Source organism: Danio aesculapii, chromosome 8 (genome assembly GCF_903798145.1).
Source record: "Danio aesculapii chromosome 8, fDanAes4.1, whole genome shotgun sequence".
Taxonomy (NCBI): Eukaryota; Metazoa; Chordata; class Actinopteri; order Cypriniformes; family Danionidae; genus Danio; species Danio aesculapii.
The window spans coordinates 9,176,632-9,201,160 of record NC_079442.1 but is presented as its reverse complement, the minus strand read 5'-3'; the positions used below and the strand labels follow the sequence as shown (position 1 = coordinate 9,201,160).

The following is a 24,529-nucleotide window of genomic DNA, read 5'->3' as shown; positions in this document are numbered from 1 at the left end:
ATTTTCAAAATTAATTGAAATGTATGTAAACAGCACATAGAGAGCACGTGTTTCCTTTACAAATATTATTGAGAATATGCCATATTCTATTCTAAACATAAAAAAACACTTAGCTAACACTCTAATCTCATAAATAAATCATAAAAATCGTTAGGCTAATAGTTGTAATTTACAGTAGGTCATTTATTAAGAAAAGAAAATTAAAAAGAAAAGAAAAATCTACTTAATTATTATCATTATTAGTTTATTATTATTATTATTATTATTATTATTATTATTATTATTATTATTATTATTGTTATTATTATTGTTGTTGTTGTTGGTATTATGTAGGATATTGTTTGTTTATTTTTCAAATAAACCACTGCAGAAATGTTCTAACCAACAGGCCTGTGTCATATAGGCCTACAGAACAGATACATTTCTTAATAAATAACCTACTATGAATTAAAACCAATAATGAATGCTATATGTTTTTGTTTTCACAAGCTTTGGAGACATAAAATTTTAAATAATAGGTCAACTATAGCTTTCACCATGGTTGCGTTGAAAATGGCATAAATGTTTTCAAAGTGCACTGAGAAGGGTGTGCAATTGTCAATATGAAGATTGCAAAAACTGAAATATAAAAATACTTTGAAAGCAAATTAAGAGAGATGATTTTAATGTTTTTTTATCATTCCAAGATTAAATGTTAGAACATTCTAAATAAATAGGGCATAGGGGGGATAACTGAGAATAGAACACAGCCAGGAACTATGATTCTAACTACAGCTCTAGAGGAGTAGCTGGAAGCATACAAGTTTGCCATGCAGTTTGTGAATGATTGTTGAAACGACGGATTTTGGGAAAAGCCAAATCAACGAACTATGTTTGTAACGATGGAACTTGCAACCTTAGTTGGCTAATGATGGTTTTTGGAAAAGCACCCCTGGTTTGTTGTGTTATGCTTGTGTGAAATGTTTTAAAGAGCCCCTATTATGGGTTTTTGACTCATAGTGGTTAGAATGAATCGCCACTGTAATGAGTCTTTAGCCATATTGGTGTGACGTCAATACGGAACTCAAACCCCACCCATTTGTTGCGCATACAGACCAGGGAAAATTGAAACCCCCGGCTCCGCCCACAAACACTGTAGGGGCTTTTTAAACTAGATCATATATATATAATGGTGTCCCCCTGCTTTTTCAATGCGCCATCATTGCCACAAAGGAGAATGACTGAGCAGGACACAGAGAGAGAGACTGTGTGTGTGTTGATGTGTGCGTCCGCATACAATAACTTTGCTTACATGCTCTAAAAATAACTCTGGGAAAGTTCTAATAAGCACGTATTGTTTTACTGTGTTGGCATAAATGATAAAAAGATGTGTGTCGGAGGATTCAGTATATTAGCTCAAGTCAGGACAATTATATGTTTACATGGACATCAGTAGTCGAATGATTTACCTTAATCTAAATAAGACAATAATATGATTAGGGTGTTTACATGAGTTGCTTTTTGAATGTTCCTTTAATGATCCCGTTTTACATGTTATAGCACATTATTCGATTAACGTCATTGTGTCACCACGCCATCCACATTTCTTCCAGAGTTTCATGTAATTTTGCGTGTTTCGTTTTTAATTTGTTGAATTTAACTGCAGTTTGGCACTTTCATTCAGAAACATTTCATGCATGCCCCGTGACAAACGAGATATTGGATGCGAGTATGAACTGCTGGAAGAGTGTTGTTTTAATGGAATTTGAAAAAAACCTCCAACCTTCGCGATTCAGGTGACTGTGGTCCTTCACTGACTCAGTGGGTACAAAGAATAGTGTCAAACAGCTGTGTATAGACTATCATGTCGCAAAATGCGGTTAAAATCCTACGCCATTATAATAGTTTAATTAAGGCGTTTACATATCTGTACTGCATTTCAATAATGCGACTAAAATCGGCATACTCCACATGTCTTAATTCGATTTCTGTTTAGTTCGATTATCACTTAAGTCTGATTAAATTAATCAAAAAATTTTGTTTACGTGGTAGACCCTTAATCAGAGTATTGTGTGACCTGTTGATGTCTAGGAAGTTTACATAAACCAAGAGTGGTTGTTTATACATGAAATACAATTAATAAAATAAAGTAATGATCAACATTTTTAGAATCTTAGCCTTCATCCTATCTGCATTTGAAATACAAAATAGTAATTCAGCACACACATAAAAGTTTTTATTTCTTAATTATTTATTTTTAGATTTTTTTAGATTCGTTTGAAATTAAATTTCTTTAATAATCAATTTTTTTCCCAGATTTTGTATCACCATAGTCATTACATGTATGTAAATGCAGGACATGTTAAAAAAAGTTATGGGACATTTCTTCAAATCATCTGTATTCAGGTTTTCCAATCACTTCTATATATAGCAACAGGTGTATAAAATAAAACCTAGGCATGCAGGCTGCTTCTACAAACATTTATGAAAGAATCAGTCACTCATGAGCTCAGTGAATTCAAGTGTTTACCACAGGGCATAGACATTGCAAACTTTCTGAGACAATAACTAAGGACTTCTATTTTCAATAGAAATTTTCATTTTAAACAGGACAACAACACCTCAGCACAATGCTCCCCTTCCAACCTCCTTGAGCTTTGCATGGTTTTTCAAATAAGAATGGGGATACTGCCCAAAAATAGCTGTGACTATCATTTTCAAACATTTCTGAGGCTGTAATTGATTGATTGCTATAAGGATGCTTCATAAAAGTATTGAGCAAAGGCTGTGAATATTTAGATGCATGTGATCTATTTCATTTATTCAATTATTCATTTATTTATTCAAAAAACCTCTTTAACATTGTCATGATGGGGTTTTGCAGTTTAATTTTAAGTGATAAATATCAAGAGCTGTGAATACTTTTTTATAAAGTGGAGTGTGACTTGAAGTTGTCAAAAAGCATCCTGACCATATTAACCGCACCCAAAATTTGCCACTCTCAAATATGTCACAGGACTATCATCATTTAGCACCGTGTTGACCCTAATAGCACAGTATAGGCCCACAAACTGTTGTGATTCAAAAGTTCCACAAAATTAAAATATTTGTTTTTAGATTAAGGATATCTATTAGCAAGTGTGCTCCAAAACAGTAACAAAATTTACGTTTAGAAGATATAAAACAAAAATAATCATGTAAAGCTTGCAGTTTGTCACTTCCGCCTAAATCAAACAACAGTTTTTTTCACATTACCTCATACTAGGTCTGTGCAATTAATCGAAATTGAATCATAATCGCAATTTGAAACATTCCGATTAGTTAATTGCAAGAGGCTGCCACATAAAATATATATGTATATACTGTATATATAAACAATGAATAACATCTGAGGTGGAGTGCTTCAAAACCAATCCGCTATGCTTCAGAAAATTCAACATGCTAGACTTTCTGCGATGGTGTCGTGAGGCACCGCAGACATGGCATTGGTTGTTGTGAACTATGCCATTATACGAGAAGAAACAATTGAATCTTGTGTCACGACGCCCATTTGTCGCCATTCATGACACCCTATGTCATGAAATTTTTAAGAGCTGTCACAGAATTGTTGCCACGGCTTTCAACCGTGAATTAAATCGCAAATCAAATCGCAATCGCAATATCTGTCAAAAAAAATGCAATTAGATATTTTCCCAAATCGCACAGCCCTACCTCATACTACAGTTTCTCATCAAATCTTAACCACTCAAATACTTCTTAGTATCTCACATGTCCCGCTCCCTTTAAGAAGCTTTTTGTTTGATGCGCTTGAGCTCAACCGCTCTCACTGGCAGGGCTGTGATAAAATGAAATTTTATTGGCTGTTTTTTAAAAGGGGAGGAGCTACTACATGTTCCACCCTCTCTACAATTTTGAAGACTACATCAAACATTGAATAAAAATGCACATATCAAAGCATTCACTGGACCTTTAAGAACAAAAGAAACAGTGGTCCATGGCAATTAGTTCTAGAGCAGAGGTGCCCAACCGTTTTCTTATGAAGGCCCAAAAACCAAACTTGATTTAGGCTAGTGGGCCGAAAGTAAATATAGTTGCCATGGGTAAATTCCTAATTTATTTAATATTTAAAAATGACTAGAAAACATTGCATTAAATTAACTATTTTTTACATTTTATAATAACCTTATTACAGTAAAATAACTATCTAATTAATAACAGAATTAGACTATGCCTTGATTTGCTTTTGCATAGCCATGAAGAGACTGTATTTACATTTTTAAAATCAGGTTCATTTACAACCTTTATTTGAATCATTTAATTTCAGTTTCCTATTGCTCAGCAATAAAACAAACAACAAAAGTTACATCAAGTTACATTAGAAATGACGAGCTCTGTGTTAAAGGCATTCACCCTAACCCTCTCCATCATTCTGACTCTCCTCAGATGGAATGGTGGGCCAAATCAAAGGTTACAATGGGCCAACTTTGGCCCGCGGGTCCTACTTTGGGCATCTCTGCTCTAGGTTTTCATGTTAATATTTTCTGCAAATACTTTTACCATTGTTTTTTACTTTTACTTTTTATCTCAGTTCCTGATTTCTGATTTGTTGGTTTCTCTTTGTTTGCTGCATTTATGTGTTATGGCAAGAACATAATATGATTGGAGCTATTCAACATTAGATTTTTCCATGTGAATTGAATCACTTATAATGATGTTGTATTGATTTTGTAGTTTTATATACATTATAGTATCATTGAGTTGTTGAGATTGTACATGTTTGCTTCATTCAGGCTTTAAAAACACGTCAGGCGTTTGAGTAAAAGATAAGCATATGAATCTCAACAATGGTGACATGCTTTATGGTGAAGTGCATGTTTGGAGAATCACACAAAACTCATCCATGTCTCCTAACATGCACTGTACCAAGCATGTCACCGTCGTTGAGATTCATTTGCTGATACTTTATGTCTTGTGTGTTGAAAGTTCTTCAGATGATCAGAGTCTTTAAAAGGCCATTCAAACACTGTTGGGGTATGTACTGTAGAACTGTAGGATTGTTATTATCTGTAAAGTCAAATCAACCCCAAATCATTCAGTATTTAATTAGTCACATATTTATCTTATTCACTTTAATACTGCCTCAGTTTGAAGCCAAGGTCACACTGGACTTTTCTCCCCATAGACTTTGATTCATATGCATGCGAATGTGTCAGACCGGAAACGTAAGCTCGTGCGACAAGTTCCGCAGTTTGCTGGGTTGCAAAGTTCAAGCTTGGTGAGCTAAGACCTGCAAAATCGCATCACTTGACTGCGTGAGACCAATCGAGGATGAAAACATGACCTCTCTGGACAGAAATTTCAAATATGAACCTATCGCTTGCTTTTTTTTTGCCTCTTTTCGCAACGCCATACTACAGAATTTCGCATACTCAAACTCTAGTATGACCGCAGCTTTACTCTATAATGTGGACACATACAAATTAATTGGTTTTAATTGAAAACTGAGGATTTTGCTGTGTGGAAACCACTTAATATAAATGAAGTAATGTTTAATAAGAGTGTTTTTGTTTAATAAGAGTCTAATGTCTTTTAATAATGCAGAGTTCAGACTGCATGATTTTAGCCTTGATTTTTTGATTTTGAGAAATTATCGACAAATGCCTGAAATTCACAGGCAAGGGTGCTCGTTCACGTCAGTAACAATCGCACAGTATGAACTATCAAAGACACGATCTGAGAGAATCAAAGATAAGTCGCCAACACCCGTCAGATATTTGGCATGCTAAATATCTGGAGCTGTCAGCGATTCAAATCTTGCCATGTGAAATGTGTTCTGGTTGAAAATAACTTCGGCGATTACCTACAGCCAATGAGACAGCAGCATCCACTAGTGTGGGTATCTAAATGCCAGCAGGAGGTTAGGGGAGTTAAAATACTTATTTTTAGTCTATTTGGACCCAAGAAATTAAGGAAAAACTACCGGAAATTTGGCAGCAGCACCCGTGTTTTGACTTTTTGACATGTCACCTGAGTAACAGCACAACCAGGTCGAAAAAGAAAAATGTTTGAGAGAAATTGTTAATTCCCTTCAAAAGCCAGGTGTGCAAAATAAATACATTTGCTACCCCACAAAAGCATACCTGCCAACACTTCTGTTTTTCCTGGGAGTCTTCTATATTTCAGACCCATCTCCCGTTTTGTCATTTCTCCCGAAAAACTCCTGGAATTTCACCCCCTTCCCCCGGTCCTCAGGTGTTTGATACAATATATAACACCCCTGGATCGCAGATTATTCCTATGGCAGCCGGTGCCTGGTGCATAGGACAGTTTTCTTCCAGCGTCTGTAAAGTCTCTGAATGGTACTGGATACAGATACATCCCCCCTGGTTTTTCCAGCCCCTGTAAAGTACTTGACTTGGACACATGCTCCTCCTTGACTCACGTCCCCATCCATACTATTGAAATCAGTTGATGTTTTTCCCTATATTCTTCAGTATATTTGCCTTTGTGTTCAACAAAATAAAGAAATTCTAACACTTTTGAATTGGAGGATGAGTGACATAATTTTTATTTTTGGCTGAACAACTTCTCTAATCACCCAAGAGCATGTAAGGGTTTAAAAATAAATATAGAGAAGTTATTTAGAATGACTTATGGAATTATATGAGTATAGCATATTACATGCTTTTGTTATTCGTTTTACACATTGCTATAAAAGAGAGAAGATAGTCTTATCCGTATTCTTGCTTTCACTTTAGGAGAAGTAGTTCAGCTTATTACTGTAAATGTGCAGGAATGTTGTAGTGACCTGTAGAGCAGGTTACATCAGACACATAATATGTCCAATTAAACTCTTCTAAGAAGTAAATGTTCGGTATGTTTTGCTCTGTAAATACATTCACACACCCAAGCTGAGAGGCCACAAAAGGTTCACTTTAGCCGAACATGTAAATGCCAAACTAAGTAGCATTTATGTGAAGACAGAAAAAATAAAGCCTTCAAACCAAACACTTAACAAAAATGATGTTACTGAAACGTGTTTGTACAAGTTTTGGTTGTGAAATTTCTGTGAAAATGTTGCTTTATTTGTTCAGTAGGTGCTATTTGGTTTGACATTTAAGTGACAGCTTTTGGACCACTACTGAGTTGTGGAAATATCATTAAAACAAAAGAAGCAACTGCTAAATATAAAGAAAAGACACCAGAAATGCATGCATATGTCTACATGAAAAAGTACGTTGCTCAGGGCACATTTTGTTGCACATTTCAGATGACAAATCCACTAGAGGGCACTGTGCACATTTTTACCAATCTGAAATATTTTACATTAGGAATGTTTTGTGGTTTGTTACAGATATGCATCATACTTGAAAGTGAGGCTTGTTGTACCGGTCACCCAATGATCCACTGACCTAAACCCAACCAACAATGTTTTCAAAAACAAACTTGACAAAACAGACAAACAAAATCTTTATGGAAGTGCACTGCATGTAGTTTTACCTTGATTTTGATTTTGTTTTTGGGACCATGCTTTACTGAACTCAAACCCCAGTGCTCTGCATCACAAGTACAACACTAAACAAAGTGAACTTCCAAGCAAACTGACCATGATGGAAAAGTTGTTCATATGGAAATAGATATGTGAGGTAAACATACTCGATTACTAATCCTAGACATAATTTAATATTTTGTAGCATTTATTTGATGCAGTGCAAATAAGTGCAAGAAATTAATCTTTATTTGTCGATATCTCAGCGTAAATATTATTAGTGTGAAAAGTAATAAAATTTGTTAGCATCATACCACCCCATAGTGTTCATTTTACCTAGAAACTGCAGTCAAACATACACCCTTGAAGTAGGTTTTTGCACAAAAATATAGGCTGAAGCGTGTATTGTTAGTGTGCCTGTGTTGATCATTGACATTCCTGCTCATAATGAGCTGTAATTGTGCTATAATAGGGCGTAATAAGGCTTTGATCTCCAATCATTGTCTTCTCACACCTTGACCAAATTAGACTGATTGCATGACAGATTATTTTCTAATGGTGGGAGATCTTCACAACACTAATTCATCCAAACAAAACTCTGAGCCACAGTAATCAACAGTATGCTAAACATCAGAAACATTTCAATAATGTGCCGTGTTGACAACTACAGTTAAAAGATGGATGTAACACAACCTATGTGCAAATTTTTAGTACTATATATTTTGCCAACCTTTTTTGCTGAGAAGTCTATTATTGGAAAACAAATGCAGCATTTATTTGAAAAAAAAGAAAAAAAAATCTGCAACACTGTAAAATATTCAACCCAGGCTCATTACAGATGCGTACTCAGGACTACATTTCTGGGGACAGCAAAATATGTAACCGGAAGTACGTCTGCTCGCAGTTTTTGTTTTGCAAATCCACCAGAGGTTGCTGTGTACATTATTTGATGATCTCAAATTTTTCTCATGCCTCCTCATCTTGCATAAATCCATCAGAGACCGCAAATACATTTCAGCCGACCAGACCAGCTTGCTGTCAACTGACTGACTGACCCACCTGTCGTTAAACCCAACCGAAAGTGTTTTCAAAAGCAATCTAGAAAAAAAAAAAAGTCGCAAATGTGTGATTTCATTGTTTTCAGCCGGTTATTTATTATAATTTTTTTTTGCTTTATTTGGCCTGTTTTTTTGTAGCTGTTCTTCAACGGACTGGAACCCAGTCTTTGCTGTCATCTCAGCTAAAATGCCATCCGTATGGAGGTAAGCGGTCAGCTGGTAGCGCTAAAAGGAACAGAAGCCGTCGGTGGTCATACCACCCCGTAGCATTTACTTTAAATATGAAATACAGCCATACATATCTCTGGATATGTAATTCAAGCTCTCCAGAAATGTAGACAGCGGTACGTATCCACAATCAGCTTGTGCTGAAATTATTGTTAGAATTTACTGTTCACTGTTCTTCAGATTTCAGTATGCATTGCTCCAGTCTTTAGAAATGACTATAATATGCTGATTTGTTGTTCAAGAAACATTCTTATCATTATCATTACCACTTTAACATAATTTGGTGCTTTTTCGTGACTTTGAACGTATTGGTACTGTTGCTGTTTATGGAGGAAGAGAGAGCACTCAGATTTAATCTGAAAAATCCTTATTTGTGTTCCAAAGACGGTCAAAGGTTGAAACAACAAGACATAATTTACATTTTTGGCTGAATTAATCCTTTGTCACTCATTATTCGTGTTGAGGGTAACACATTACACGTAACGCGAGTTACTTAATAATGTTACTTTTCTAAGTAACGCGTAATGTATTACTTTTTTAAGATGAGTAATAATAATTGAGTTTTTTTTAATTTAATGTGAGTTTGATAAGTTTTTAAAAATTGCGCAAAAAATTGCTGAATTATCTAAGTTAAAAATTGCTGAATTAAAATTAAAGTAGTCACAATGAATCAGGCAGTCAATAAGAGAATGTGTTCAAAGTAAAAGGTGATTATTGTCTCAGTGGACAGTTATTTCATTGCGCTAAACTTGCATTAATCTGTATAAACGGTATGTATAGCTCTGGGGTAAGGAATTTCTCAGATAACATTATCCTAAAATATTATTTTTAAAAAATTTTCTAAAGGTAAATGTAGGTGTAGATTATAGAGTGAGTTGTTAATTGCAGATCTTCTCTATAAAAAAAAAAAAAAAAAAAAAAACAAGTTCTGAAAAAGATAAAACCTCAGCCCGGTAATAAAAAGTAACGCAAAAGTAACTCAAATGTAACATAGCACATTCCTTGCCAAAAAGTAACTAAGCAAAGCAACTAGTTACTTTTTTGGGGAGTAACTCAATATTGTAATGCATTACTTTCAAAAGTTACTTTCCCCAACACTATACCGTTTTATTTAATCTGACATCAACTTTCTTTGTAACTTTCATGCTATTCATTATAAATAATTCTGTAAAAATGCAGCTGGTCTGTTTAGTATTTATTTATTTTAAATTTGTAAAAGTCAGGGTGTCTTATAAAGTATTTATCAAACAAAGTTGACAAATCAATTATGAGAAAATTAAGAAGTCTTAATCCCGTTTTTACGAGGTCTTTAATTTTTCTTCAAGTGTTGTCCTAGTTTTTGTTTTTGTTCAAGTGACAAACGCGGGAAAGTGATGTGACGCTCTCCATATGTAGCGAAACCATAGCGCAGGGCTATTCAATTGGTGGCCCTCGAGGCAATTTAGTCACTACTAAACCTATTATATCACTAATTAATACTTTTTCAAATAGTGTGACCAAGACATCAAAAATAAACGTAGTTCAGTCGAAAAATGGCCGCTTTAGTTATGAAGGCTCTTATATGCTGTTGTGTCATCACTCATATTGCAATTCGTATCTCTCCGGCCCCTCATTTAGGTTGCTTTTCATGAACTGGCCCCCATGACAAACTAATTGAATAGCCCTGCCGTAGAGCAAAACAGACAGCAAAGTGGGATAATACAAGTTTGCATACTCCTGGTTGGAGAAAGACGAGTTTAGACAGTGGCTGAAAACAACCACGTAATTTATTCTTTCAAGATTTGTTTTTCCGAGCTTATCTGAGTTATGTTGCATGGTTGTGCTCCATTCATTTATTTAACTGTTTATTAGCAACTGTTAATTAGGCTAAAGGTTTGATACTGATTAGAACTTGAAGCGGCTATGAGGTCTTAAAATAATCTGAGAAGGTCTTTAAAAAGTCTTAAAAAGATATTGAAATTTCCTTTAGGATTCCTGCATATACCCTGAAAGAGCATATGGTCAGTGCTAAAATAATTAAGATAGAGTACTAATTAAGGAGCTATCAGATTTCATGTAAAATATCTGAAATGAAGGTGATTAATTAATGACAGGTTTTTTTTTTTAATTTTGGGAGAACTAACTCATTGAAGTCTTAAATGTTCACCCAAAAAATTACATCATTTACTCATTTTTCGCTTGTTCCAAACTTGAGTTCTTTCATCTGTTGAACACAGAAGAAGATATTTTAAAGAAAGCAGGAAACCTGCAACCATTACGTCTATAGTATTTTTTTTCCTACAGTGGATGTCAATGGTTACAGGTTTACAGCTTACTTTAAAACATCATCTTCTGTGTTCACCAGATGAAAGAAACTCCAACAAGTTTGGAACAAGTGAAGGGTGAGTAAACAGTGAGACATTTTCATTTTGATGTGAACTATCACGTTAATTTAGCTCTTAACATAAAACTTTGCGAAAACGAAGTCTACAAATAATAAAAATAATGATGAGTTCACTTAAATAAGCAGGATGACATGACTTGAAGCCTGTGCTGCAGTATCTGAGAGTCCTTGAGAGACCCAATGATAGACCTGAGCTGCACAGAAATATAAAAGAGAAACTGGATGACATACCTCAAGTCAACCAGAGGAAGTTCTAGAAAATAAAATTCCATCTTTTTTCTATATATTTTTAATGTAAGCATAGCAAAAAAAAGTCCATATCATACAGTGTGTGAATTCTGAAAAGGTCTGAATGCATTCTGATGGCAATGCATCTTTAGGCGGAAGCAAAAGTAGTGTAATGAATGAAAATATTCAAGAAAATCAGTGAGTTATTGAGGCAAACAGCTGTCAAGACCGGCTTAAAAGGAGGATCAATTTGAGTCCATTTTAAGTCCCAGATTTCACAGATTCAGTTGAGCCAGTATGTAATCAGAGCTATAGAGATATGCTAATCCAAGTTGTCCACGGGGGTGAAAAGCTGTTTCAAACAGGCACACAAACAGAAACTCCAAGGGGGTAAACGTAGTGAAGTGTTTCAGCTGCCGAGCCAATGCTTTCATTACTGACTGATGCCAGACACATCACAGTATTATGAGGATCTCTATTTATTTCCTTTCCCACAGGCCAGCCCAGATGGAGCGTCTTAAAAATCATGATTACTTATTTGTTGAAAACGTAGTGAAGTACATATGAAGTAAAGTAAGTATAATGAAGTGAAGTGAATTAAGATGTTACTGTAATGTGATCAAATGGTTATCCTTCTAAAAAGAAAAGGATTTAAGCAATACTGTATCTGGAATACAGCAGACACAAATAGAATATGGTAGAGAGACATCTATAGACATTTGTTATGCAAATCATATACAGCATTAAAAGAGAGATTGCATATACAAAAACTGGGAAACTGTATAGTATGCAAAGACAAGACTGCAAAAAAATCTCAAAGTGGGGGTCGCTTGGTGATTTCCAAATATGTCATATATGTTATTAAACTATTAGAATGGCCATATTTTATCCATAACCTACAGAAAATAAAAATAGTATTTAATAGTTACATTAAAAAAAAAACATGCAAATAAAAAGCCAACAGCCTTTCAATTCTTATTCCATTGGATTGCGACGCCTGGGGTGATTATGCTACATTAATGACACAGCAATAGTGTTACTTGCAGCAGATTGATTTTACGGCACAATGCTAAACTATTTATGTTAAACTATATTAAACTATTTATGGCACTCACGTACATTAAAAACAAAGGCCACGACAGAACATAGAGGACGTTCTCTAAGTGGCGGTCTCCAAAGTTAATCCAAGATGTGCTGTAAACATTGCCCAACTTTATCATTAAGTGAGTTTAATATTAAATTAAACAAATTAATAATAACTATAAAAATATATGGTTGTTAGACTGTTGAACGTTTTTTTATTGTCATTAAGCTTGTTTATATACAGTAGTTTCTACTGGTGTGTGTGGACTGTTGTGTGAGTCACTGGAATTGTTATTTTGGGGGTCACAAGCTGAAAGGTTTGGGAACCCCTGCACTAGGCTGTTGCTGCAGACAAATAAAAAATTATAAATATATTTCTACTTAGAGTTTTAGTCTTAAAGTTTTTTACTTTTTTATTTTTCTACTTAGAGTTTTCTAGTCTAAATGTTTAAAAATTCTTACATTAAGAAGCATTCTTCTAGAAAAGTAAAACATATGTCCAAATTAAAACAAGCATAAAGAGGTATGCAAGTGTCTTGATTAAAGAGTTTTTTTTTTTAGAGAGATTTAGACTAGAAACAAGACATGTAATAAGGCTTTTTAAAAAAATTTTGCAGTGAACAATGTTCTCTTTTTGTGAGAAATCTTCAGAATGGATTTAAACAGTAAAACTCATTACAAAAAAATTACTATGCAGCCTCAATTAACTGATTAAGAAATGATTATATCTGAACACACAAATAAATTATATTAAATGTTTATTTAAATGACATTTAAGAGGATATGTAGACTTATAATATTGCCGTATAATATGATCACGTATGCGTGTACTGATTAATCATCTGAACTTTTAAATAAGTTATAGCTGATATATTCAATCAACTCAAATTCAGGATTGTAAACAGGTTAAATTAAGAGTTTAGATAAAAAATATTTAAATGTCGTTCAATATTGTCTTCTAAAATTAGCATTTTTCTCGAACGCTTGTGTGAAGGCTCAGAAATGTTACTTGTATAGTGATGAATAAGTTCTTTTCATTGCCTTAAAAGCGAAAGACTTGAACTAAAACAAAGGAGGCTGAGAAAAATGCTCATTTTAGGAGAACTTTTAGAGGCATTTAGAGGTAGCTCTTCAAACATTGTTCAATGTTTATAATGATTTTATAGTTGGATTATAAAACAGAATAATTCTGAACTCAAGTAAATTAGCTTAAACATGCCATTTTTTAAAATAATTATTAGGAATACATTTTATTAATATTAATATTATTACAACATATCTCGATTTTAAATAAAATTATTATTTATATATATTTTTGATTTTATTTTATTTTATAAATTAATTTTTTTGGACTTTCACTTGACAAAACTTGTTTAAAAAATTCTTCAAAAAAATCTTCTACTCTACAAGCTGGTTACAAATAATAAATTAATAAAATACAATAATAAAATACAAATAATTCAAGCCGGTTTGTGTCAAAATGTGAGAAAATCACTTACATATTTATTTGACTTCCTAAATAAAATAAAAGCACATCTGAACACAGCTGCCGCAAGTTCCCCAATATGATCAATCCCGCATTCCATTTAACCAGAGGCTTTGAAATAAAGTGCTTACCTCTTTTCTCATCCAGCATTCACTCTATCCTGTCAGAGAGCTCCCAAACTGATGATTATTCCTCATCCATCCTCAAAATCTCATATACACCCCTTCCTCATGTTGTAAACACACACACTCAGCTCAGGGTCTCAATGGAGCTCCTGCCATCTCTTGACAACACACAAAAAGCAGTTGTCACTCTTCACTTTCTAAACTCTATACCTGGAACGTGTTTGTCTGTTTTTCAGCTGCTGCTCACACAGTAAATAAACACATTTAAATCAGCTACGTTATATTGCAGGAAACAATGCTCCTATAAATACTAAAAGAACAAAGTGCAAATGTGACCTAAGCATTTCCTCTTCTGTGACACAGTAAGACTTGTAAACAAGAATCCAGAAATGCTGAATCAAGTTTGACATGTTGTACAACAATCTATTCTGTTTAAATTTAGTGTGTGAACTTAAATATTGAAACTTTAGTCATGAAAACATTTGTCAGTGCTAAAGTAGCTCATTAAATCATCATGTCCATTATAATCCAATCAGTACTCTACAGATTTTTGGTGTGATGGACAATATTGTAATTAAAAAACATACAAACACTCACCGTGTTGCTGGTAGAGAGAGACAGCCATTCACACTGATCCAATGTGACACCCGCCGCACCCTCACACAAGCGCACTCGCTCTCTCACACACACGCACACATACTGCAAAGTTGAATGACTACATTTCTGACAGGCTTTTTGACGGCTTGAGTGGAGGAAAAAACAATGTGTATAAATATAGCTTGCCCTGACGCACATATGGTGATTAGCGCTGAAACATTAACAGTGACGGGAGGGAGAAGTGTGTGATGGGGAAACAAGCAATGCTCCTTTCATTGGCTGTACATGCATTCCTGAACAGCATGTGTGCCATCTGAAAGGGGGCGGGGCAAGGTTTATGTGCTTCAGGAACCTGCAGGGAGATTTGCAAAGCTGGTGAAAGATTGACGTGACAACATTTTATGACTGTTTGAGTGTGAGAGAAAAACAGAGAGTCTTCAGTCATCACATTTATTCATGCTTTACAACATTTGTTGCTTCATTTCAATATAATTTTTAGTATATACTCTGTGTATCTGTTTCTTTACATATCCATGTCACTGTAAGAATGCTGGGTTCCATGCAATCAATTTGTGTTGGATAACATGAAGAAATTAATGTAACGCATTAGTTTTTACAAATTAAAGTGGATTAAACATAAAACAATTAAGTCATCCCTTCAAAACATCTCAGGAATTGTGTTGTTTTGGCTTCTTTTAATATGTAGATTGAACAAACAGCAGACATCATTTTTTAAATGTTAAAGGAACGATCAACGTTTTTGAAAATATGCTCATTTTACAATTCCTCTAGAATTAAACGGTTAATTTTTACCATTTTTGAAAACATTCAACTGGTTTTTTTTCTTCACTTCCGCCTTTAGTGAAGTTTTTTTTCCCTCTCCGCTGTCGCCACTGGCTTGCATGGTTCAGGATCTGTAGAGCTGCGCATCGTTGGATTTGCTCTTCAATATTTGGACTCTCAGTAGTGATTATTAAACCACACTGAACTGAGCTAAACTGAACTGAACTTAAACACTACAAACTGAACTACACTGTTCCTATTTACTGTGACCTTTTATGTGAAGCTGCTTTGACACAATCTACATTGTATAAGCGCTATACAAATAAAGGTGAATTGAATTGAATTGAATCTCCAGTCTGGCAGGAGGACTTTTAGCTTAGCTTAGCATAGATCACTTAATGAGATGAAACCATTAGCATCTTACTCAAAAATAACCATGGATAACTTTCAATAACTTTCCTATTTAAAGCTTGAATCTTCTCTTATCGTATTTTAAAACAGACGGAAAATGAAAAGTGGCTATTTTCTAGGCTGATATTGGCAAGCACTATATTCACAATAACGGATAATAATCAAGAAACTTTGCTGGCATACTATGGCTGCAGCAGCCACAATGACATTATGTAGCTCCTAAAATTCAGCTAAATTTTGTGCATATATATATATATATATATATATATATATATATATATATATATATATATATATATATATATATATATATATATAGTTGAAGTCAGAATTATTAGCCCCCCTGTTTATTTTTTTCCCCAATTTCTGTTTAATGAAGAGAAGATTTTTTTCAACACATTCCTAACCATAATAGTTTTAATAACTCATTTCTGAAAACTGATTAATTTTATCTTTGCCATGATGACAGTAAATAATATTTGACTAGATATTTTTCAAGACACATCTATACAGCTTAAAGAGATATTTAAAGGCTTAACTAGGTTAATTAGGTTAACTATATAGGCAGGTTAGGGTAATTAGGCAATTATTGTATAACGATGATTTGTTCTGTAGACTATCAAAAAAAATTGCTTAAAGGGGCTAATAATTTTGACCTCTAAAAATGGTTTTTAAACATTTTAAAAACTGCTTTTATTCTAGCCGAAGTAAAACAAATAAGACTTTCTCCAGAAATAAAAAATATTATCAGACATATTGTGAAAATTTCCTTGCTCTGTTAAACATAATTTAGGAAATATTTAAAAAAGAAAAAAAAAAAAATTCAATGGGGGGGGGTAATAATTCTGACTTCAGCTGTATTTGTGTGTGTGTGTGTGTGTGTGTGTGTGTGTGTGTGTGTGTGTGTGTGCGTGTGCGTGTGCGTGTGCGTGTGTGTGTGTGTGTGTGTGTATATATGTTATTGTACAGGCTCCAAAAACTGGAGCTCATTAAATTAATTTTTCTCCTGACACCGAATGTAAGTGGTGGAAGTCAATAACCACCGATTTTCTCTTTTTCACTTCAGTTTAATTAGTTAATAATAAATATTAATTTTATTGAGTACACTTAACAGCTTCCACATATTTTGGTTTACAATAGAACAACGCAACTTAAACTTAATTGTTTTATGTTAAATTCACTTAAATTTGTAAAAACAACTAAGTTAACTTGATCGGTTTGTGCTGAGACAACATGATGGAATTGGGTGGAACCCTGCATTTTTTTTATATGACAATTGATCATTTTCAGCAGCAGTAATTGACAAAACATGCCAGTTTCATTTGGTTCAGTGGCATTGTTTCGCTCTCCATTGTGACAATAGGGTAAACTAAACTGTAAAACCCAACAGTCAAATGGTTTGTAGCGACCTCGAACAGTTTGTTTTGCCTTAACTAAATGGGTTTTACAGTCCTCAATTGGTTTAAGTTCTATTCATTTATTGGCTTTTACTGTGCTCAAATTGCTTCATGTAATCAAATGGATTAAGCTAACAGTACTCATTAGGAATAGTTTTTGAACTTAAATGGTTTGTTGCAATCGGTTTCCTCAAATGGTTTGAGTTACCTTAACTTTTTGGGTTTTACAGTGTATTGATGTCTGTGTTGTTGGATAGGTAACCTGTTTAAGTGTTGCACTGTCAATGTTGTGAATGAAGAAAGTATGGTTAAAAATCCATCATGGCCGACTGGTGATGATGCTTCATGAAAACATTCTATAGCCTGTAGAGTGCGAACTTGTAGAGGAATGGCAAATTCAACGTATGCATACAGCTGATAAATCAGACAAACCAAAATCTCCTGGGAATATTTCTAGCACCTTTATTAAATCAATTTCACAAAGAATTATGCCAGTTCTAGTCCAACCCATACTATAATGATCCTGTAATGATACAGTACTATAATGATCTATACTGTATTCATGTGGCTATTATTGTGTCATTTTATCATATGTATTGCTGAAGATGTTATATGTTGTTTTAATCTGAATATCAGTTCCATGAATTGCACATATGTTTTTCTCGATTATAATTTTATATAATTGTCATTTAATTTTCTTAACATGCACTGCTTTTACATTTACATGAAAATTCAGTTTTCAGGTACAAAAAAAAACAAACAAACAACAAAAAAAAAGCTTAGTTAATAATAATAACTGAATTTATCTGTCAAAATATCAGTGTGTCCTGGTAATAATCTTGTCTATTCATAGTGCCACATCCAACTATAATGTATGCCTCCTACTGGCAAAACAAACAAGGGTAAACATGAATTATGAACAATAGGTTAACACAGCATACATAACTTCAACAAGCAGTGTGACATTTAGGGTTACTATTCAATTACAACAACAAAAAAAGATCTAAATAAACTGCCCGATAAAATCAAAGCATACTGAAATAAAGTATTAACCAGCAAATGTTCTGATCTTTTAGATAATAAGTCAACTACATCTTTTCACTGTATAATACTACACAAGCTTAAACGTCTACAAAGTCCCTTTATTTCTGTGCAGTGTTTCTTCAAACTCAAACCTGTAATGTTACTTGAGACTGTAATCAATATTCTTCCAACGCTTCAGTTAGTTAACAGAAACAAATGTAACAGCAGTTATTCCAGACAATATTTCTTTAACATGCACTTACAAAAAATGTACCAAAAGTTTCAAGTGTTTGGTTATCGCACAATACTAACACATCAGTCAAACAGTTTCATTTATGCTGATTGGCTGCAGGTTATCGAGAGGAGGGGCTACTGCACCCGGAGGCGGTGCAACAGAACTGATGAACAGAATCGCTCTCCTTCTCCTCCTCCTCCTCCTCACTTTAATGATGAAGGACATGATGAAAGTTGAAAGAGAGAAATACAGTGACAGTTAAGAAAAGAGGGATGGAAGCACATTGAAAACATAAAAAAATACACACAAAACTGAGCTGAATTATTTCAAGCAGAAAATGATTAAATGAAGATAGGATACATTCAAAGTGCTGCTCTGATATATTGCTGTGCTTAAACATGTCCGCTAGATGGCAGCCTCAACACATTCCACTAGTTGCTAAATCTTAGCTTTTTGAGTCATGTATGTTGGAGCTCCACAAAACTACAACTTCTTACCTAGTTTGACAATGTATAAATACTTTCTCTGCTTAAGGATAAACAGTATAAACATCTATTTACCTGATGTTTTGCGAGTCTATAAAACCTTATACAGTGAAACTAGCATATTACATTTAATGTGAGTGACTTTTGCTGTCACCTTAGGTCATGTCTATTTTACAAACACTAAAATGCTAATTAAAAACGTTAATGTGTACGTTTAATTAAAACTGAAGTGTCTAATTTGCATACGTTGCCACAGAATTGCAAAAACAAGGACTGTTTTCAAACTGGTATCCTAAACTCTGCTATTGGTTAGTCTCACTCCAAACTCATTCTATTGGTTGAGCTGTTGCCATGCTGGACTGCATTTCCCAAAAGCATTTTAGCCAACTATGGTTGTAAGTTCTACTGTTACCAATATATTTAAACAAATCTGTTTCCCAAATCCGTAGTTGCAATGAATATTTGCAAACATCATCCCACACTTGTGTGGCTGGAACTGCAGAATCTGATTTTAACAAGTGCAACATGTTCCTGGATAAACAATCCAGTCAGCCAATCATATTTGAGGCACGGGCCTAGAGTTTATGCTTTGGATTACATTTTTGGGCAGAAATGGAGTTCCATGGTCAACAAAATACATGCAAAAATCTAGAACTCTGCTAATGCTGTTTTTTTATGGTTATGAATTGCATTGTGGAACCTTTATCTCTGCTTTGTTGACTTTTGATGTTGAATATTATTTGCAATTTGACTTTTATTGACATTTTAGTAGTTTGAACCAATATATTGTATAAGGAATTATATATGAATTAAGTCCACAACAGAAAAAGTACTGCCAGTTTATTACCAGATTTTAGTACTGCGATTTTAACACCAACCCAGATAATATATGAATTTAAACTACTAAAAATGTCAATATAAGGTACTTTTTACAATCTTTTAAACATCAAAAGTTGTCGGAAGAATGGTGAAGGTCCAGTAATGAAATTCAAAAGCATAAATAAATAATAATAATCCAAATAAAAAACAAACATGCGTCACAAAAAGGAAAATCGTAATTTTTAGATTTTACAGATTGTAATTGCAAAACTTTTATTTTGCAGAATTTTTTTTAACAGCGAAGGCTTTATATTTCATTCAATACATTTACACATTCCCTCCAACATATTTTAGTTTGTCAGGAGAAGGCACCATTTTTGAAGTATGTGCTTGTGAATACTTGCTCTAGTACCACTGCGAAACCATGGTGTGACATAAAGGAACCATCACAATACAACACAATAAGAGAAGAAACAGCACAGTAATTAGATTCCATGCTCATTATTTACAGCACTAATCAGACATATTTTGATCTTAGACCTTTTAATTAGCAGAAATGCACTTGCGTTACTAGCCAATGTGGTTCAAACGACAGATATGCAATGGGAATGGAAAGCAGTCATGGCTAATAGTTTAACCACTGCATCATACTATGATAATTAAGCAGTGAGTTACATTGTTGTTTGGGAAATGCACCCCTGGGAAGACCAGAAGCAGGGTAAGTAAGCATAAATGAGTCCACCCCTCACAGAACTCTATTTTAATTAGTATTCTCTAGAGAATGCTTTACAATAATATATTTGTGCATACATTATAGTCAGTACTAACACCAAAACTGCAACTAATTAAAAAAAAAAACTTAAGATCACAGTCCAAAACTTAGAACACCCAAATTAATATTTTAAATAAAATTGAAATAAAATAAATTAAATTACAATAAATAAATTAAATTAAAAAAAAAATGTAATTCAATTTTAATAAAGCTGAAAAAAGATAAATATATTTAGTTGAATTTTTGTAGTTTGTCATTTTCATTTACTCTGTCTAATCCTAAAGACATTAAGTGAGCAAAATCTTATTTTAATGAATGTAATTGTTTAATGAAACGGTTTAAATCCACCAAAATAAATCATGTATTTTTCAAAAGCAAAAAGAATACATCAAGTTATCTAAAAAATAATGTTTGTATGTGTATTTAGTAACATTTTGTCTTGAAAATATTAACTAAAGATCTCACATATGTGTTTTACTCTCTCCATCTCTTTTGTATTCAGCTTTAATTATCATGACATAAGTCAAATTTTTATCTTTGTGTGTGTGTTTACTCTACTAGTCTAACATTTAGTCTACTTAATAAACATTTGCATAAAACATCTGTTTTCTATATTATTTTTAATTTCAGTTATATAAAATCCATTTAATTTATGTTCCTACATTCTGGTCAACTCTGTTACATCAGTTTAAAGCATGTGACTTGCAAATCACACCAAACATATCTTGTGTCTTATTGCGCCGGGTGCACTGTATGAACCCTTAACCTTGAATTTTTATTTATTTTTTTAATTTTAATAACAATTTTAATAGTTTAGTGATGTATTGTCTGGGTTGGTGTTGTATATGCTACAAAAAACCTTGTGATAAACTGTTATTTTACAGACTTATTTCTCTATATATTATTTCTTAAACATTATATTATCATTTCAAACAACTAAAATGTCAATAAAAGTCACTTAATTAAATAGTAGAGTTGAATTTTCAACACCAAAAGTCAACAGAGCAGAGATCAACATCTCGTAATGCAATCCACAACAGTACTGCAATTCAGATTCACTACTCGTGAATCATAAAATATGGAAACTGTTCAAATAACATATATTTTTGCAATACACACAGAATAATCTTGACTTCTTACTGTCAAATAAGTTCAAATATAAATCTGAAATGACTTCTAAATTGAGACTAAATTCAAATAAAGAATGCAACATGATGAATTAGAGTGAGGAAAATAGGAAAGTGAGGAAAACTGACAGACTCAAACGTAAAGAGGTTGCTTTTATTTCTGCTCTCTGCGTACGAGGCTTTAAATGGCACAGTTAAGGAAAAGAGGATTGAGAAATAGTTCACACACTTTGTCTGCGTCACCTTCTACTCTTTCTCTTAATCATGGCCAATTTAAACTAAGCCAGCCATGTTTGATTCTGAGAGGTAAAGAGAAGCAAATGAGGGACACTGATGGACCAGAGCAGAGAAATAAAATAAATTAGGAACTGATGAGGACAAGGTGAACTGTATATAACAGGCCTCCATCAAAGTGTAAGACATTAATTGCTGCCTCTCACTCGCTCAAACGTCTGTCTGACATGCTTCATCTGGCATCTTCTCTGCGCTAAAGCCATCACTTCCTCCTCCGCAGTCCCTCAAGTGTCCTTCTTTCAGCACTTCACAATAGGGGCAGGAGGAAGGACACGGCGGCACCCACAAAATGTGCAAATGTGACAGCGACAGTTTGAATGAGTCAAAGCGGCAGGTCAAATGTCAAAATGTGAGGGCAGGGTGGTGCGTTTGGTGAAAGCCTGGTGTTGTTGAGTGTTAGGAAATGCCAGACATGCCATTTAGAGAGCACTAGCATCATTAGGAGGGATGGGGTGAAGCAACAAGTGATGATCTTATCTTTTCCATGTCATCCTGATTTTATATAGACTGTGAAGCTTAAAATTTGGGCTCAGTACAATTTAAATACTTCAGTTCAGACAGGATGCATTCAATTAATCAAAACAGTCAAGTAGGCCTGCACAATTAATCATTTTAAATTCAAAATCGAGGTGTGATTATATTAATTTATATATATATATATATATATATATATATATATATATATATATATATATATATATATATATATATATATATATTAGATTCTGCTTGGTCTTTCTTTGGTGCTGTTAAAACAACCACATCAAATCTGCAGCTATTTTATAAAATTACTGTAAATCGCATTTTAAATCACAATTTTGATCAGATAAATTGCAATTCAATTATTTTTCCAAATCGTGCAGGCCTACTATGAAGACCTTTGTACAATAGGTTTTATTTGTCAAATGAACTTTCTTGTCATGAAAGAATCCTGAAATAAATGCACTGTATCATGATTTCTCCAAAATAATAATAATAATAATAATAATAATAATAATAATAATGATGATGCTGGAACAACAAATTAGCATTTATATTACATTATATTATATTATATTATATTATATTATATTATATTATATTATATTATATTATATTATATTATATTGTATTATATTATATTATATTATATTATATTAAATTAAATTACATTACATTACATTACATTACATTATATTATATTATATTATATTAAATTAAATTAAATTACATTATATTACATTATATTATATTATATCATTTTATATTATATTATATTATATTGTATTATATTAAATTAAATTAAATTAAATTAAATTAAATTAAATTAAATTACATTACATTACATTACATTAGATTACAATATATTATTTTATATTATATTATATTATATTATATTAAATTATAAGCCTTGATATGAGCATAAGAGATTTTTTTCACTCTCAAAAGTTTTAAAATGCACTAAAATTGTACTGATGTGAAATAGTGTATTTTAAACATACTAATGTAATAGCTGATATGTGAATTCCTGCTGATGTTTAATACATCAGCACTCTTGCATGTATGACATTGTTCTTGTACGTGTATTGTTCCAAATTGTGCTGATTTCTCATTAAGATAAAATTATGTAACTGGCTAAGATTAGGGTTTGTCGAAATTGCAAAAAAAAAAAAAATAGTTTGTAGTCATTCATTCATCTCTTTTCGGCTTAGTCCCTTTATTGATCAGGGGTCACCAAAGCGGAATGAATCACCAACTTATCCAGCATCTGTTTTACGCAGCGCATGCTCTTCCAGCCGCAACCCAACACCTGGAAATGCCCATACACTCCTGCATTCATACACATGCACTATGGCCAATTTAGTTTATTCAATTCACATATACCGCATGTCTTTGGACTGTGGGGGAAACCGAAGCACGCAGAGGAAACCCACGCCAACATGGGGAGAACATGCAAACTCCACACAAAAATGTCAACTGAACCAGCTGGGACTCGAACCAGCAACCCTCTTGCTGTGAGGTGATCGTGCTACCCACTGCGCCACCGTGATTATATTATATTATATTATATTATATTATATTATATTATATTATATTATATTATATTATATTATAAGCCTTGTTATGAGCATAAGATATTTTTTTCACTTTAAAGTTTTAAAATGCACTAAAAACTGTACTGTACTGATGTGAAATAGTGTATTTTAAACATACTAATGTAATAGCTGATCTGTGAATTCCTGCTGATGTTTAATACATCAGCACTCCTGCTTTGTGCGACATTGGTCTTGTACATCTATTGTTCCAAATTGTGCTGATTTCTCATTAAGATAAAGTTATGTAACTGGCTAAGATTAGGGTTTGTCGAAATTGCAAAAAAAAAATCTGATTGTACTGAAAGCATTAAAAAGAATAGGCTAAACCAATCCATTTACTAATGCAAATGTGTGTTTTCATGAATTTATAGACTGACATAAAGCTTTTATTTGATTTTTTTACGTAAAGAAAAAATAGACAACTCAATATTTTATTATAAATATGTCTATTT

The 24,529-nt window shown here is 33.2% G+C and overlaps 1 protein-coding gene across 4 annotated transcripts in view; it reads right to left on the bottom strand.

The window, feature by feature from the left end:
- iqsec2b (IQ motif and Sec7 domain ArfGEF 2b) overlaps nt 1-24,529 on the bottom strand; it is a 166,390-nt gene that overhangs the window by 35,570 nt on the left and 106,291 nt on the right. Inside the window, exon 1 of one of the 4 annotated variants that reach the window (XM_056463130.1) lies at nt 14,657-14,725. The exons of the other annotated variants lie outside the window; for them this stretch is intronic. The gene's annotated coding sequence lies outside the window, so the exon portion shown is untranslated. Of the gene's footprint in view, nt 1-14,656; nt 14,726-24,529 lie in introns of those variants that run through there. 4 annotated transcript variants of the gene reach the window in all.